We start from the raw sequence: 1,976 nt of genomic DNA, 5'->3' as shown, positions 1-1,976 counted from the left end.
TAAATCTACTTTTTCATGATATTYTAATTTTATGACCAGCACCTGTAATTTACAAACAAAGCCACGCAGGTGACGGTCATTGCTCCCATTAGACAGAAATGACGGGGGCGAGACAGAGCAAATAAAGATGGTGTTGATACAACTGACTATAAAGAATATGAAGAGCAGCTCATTCAGTGGTGGTTTTRCAATGAAATAATTATAATTTTGGGACAGCGAAGCATTGTCAAATGTGCACCGCAACCTAAAGGAAATAAGATGCTTTTTCATTCCCTGACCGACAATAGCTGTGTCCAAAACGACAGGCCGGGTCCTCTGAAGGCCGAATTCATCGGTCGCATGCGTCACAGCGCTGCGATGAAGGACGTCCCAAACTGAAGACTCCTCCGATGCGGCCGACAAAAACGTCCTTCCTTTTCCCCGATTTGAAGGACAGGTCCGATGGATCCTTCCCGGCCCAGCATATCCCATAATGCATTGCGGCCCGACYGGAGATTTTTTTTCAGCTAGTAATGGTGGACGAAGTGAGAGAAAAGAAAACGTTTTAAATAAAAATGACGATAAAAAAATTAAAAAATTTTAGCGGTTGTAAAACTAATACATTTATCATTTGTGTAGACATGTTTTTAAATATTATTTTTGTCATAAAAAAACGCGAAATAAACATGCACCTACAGTGGGTCAATTAGTTCTTCAAATGTTACCTTTAAGTTAATTTTATTGTTTTGTGATATTAATAACACTAATGTATTAATATTTTTCTAATTTTGATCTATTTTTGCTTCTGTTTAGTATCGTCATGCTTGCTAGGTGACATGACGGTGGAGGGGAGGCTAGACCGTCCAAATTCACAGCCTCTGTTTTTCCGTTCTTCCCGGTCTACCAAGGACCTGGCCCACCTCGACCGGGTAGTCTGGGTCCTCTGGAGGACCAGGCCTGTCGTTTTGTCTCATTTTTTGTAGCACAGTGTTATCGTTAGCAACACTGAAGGGTTAATTTTGCTTAGCAAACGTGGCTCGTGAAGTTCAAAATGGTGCATGTTTCCTGTAGTTGGTTCGGTTCCAGGCTGGTCTGTATTCACACCAGAAGTGAACCGCACCAGAGTTCATTTGAAAGCGGACCGAGACCGCCTCAAAAATGGGTCTCGGTCCGGTTGTTTGATCTGCATCAGAGTTCACATGAGTGTATTCATGCCTGCATGAAAGGTCCGGACTAACAGGTGAAACAAACTCTGGTCTGTTTGAAGCAGACCAATGTGTCAGATGTGAATACGACCTTAGAACCTTGTTTTCCCTGATATCTAATGGCCATAAATGCACAAATATAAACACAATGAAATGGAATAATCTGTTCATCCCATCTATAAACAAAAGGTTTTTTTTAAGAGCATAAAATCTATAAACTGGCAGACACACAATTGAGTATCACCAGATGTGCCTTACAGTTGAAATGTTCACATTTAAACACATTTCTTCATTTATAAAGGATGAGGTAGGACTCTGCAGCTTCTACCTTCCCGTAATGAATAAATGACCACCATGAGTTCTTCACACTTCCTTGTGGCTGTGCAAAAACAAATTCTGTTGCAGCCAACGTCAAACAGCGAGAAAATAATGATATTTCTCTCTTACTGAGGACAACACCAGCATCAACGCTTCTCATTTTCAGAGAGATGGGAGAGGAGCAGCCAGGGGCTCTCTGACCAGAGCTAAGCAGGGTCAGAGTGGTCTCTGCCCAGGGCAAAAGGCCCTGATAGAAGGGGAAKTATAAGTGAGTCAGTGAGGGCCTCCTGTGTGATAAATTTAGCTCTCTTGCAGGTTTTCCTGGGTAGAGTCAGTGAGTGGGCAGCAAATCAGTGGGTGGCCTCAGAAGTGGTGAGCTTTGATCAGCCATGGGCTAAGTCCTGGTGTCACTGCCCGGACTTGTTTAGGGTGTGTTCATGTGAATGCAGCCCGGCGAAGTGACTGGAATACCAT

This window comes from Austrofundulus limnaeus, unplaced genomic scaffold (genome assembly GCF_001266775.1).
Source record: "Austrofundulus limnaeus strain Quisiro unplaced genomic scaffold, Austrofundulus_limnaeus-1.0 Scaffold155, whole genome shotgun sequence".
Taxonomy (NCBI): Eukaryota; Metazoa; Chordata; class Actinopteri; order Cyprinodontiformes; family Rivulidae; genus Austrofundulus; species Austrofundulus limnaeus.
Note: the sequence above shows the minus strand (reverse complement) of the source record.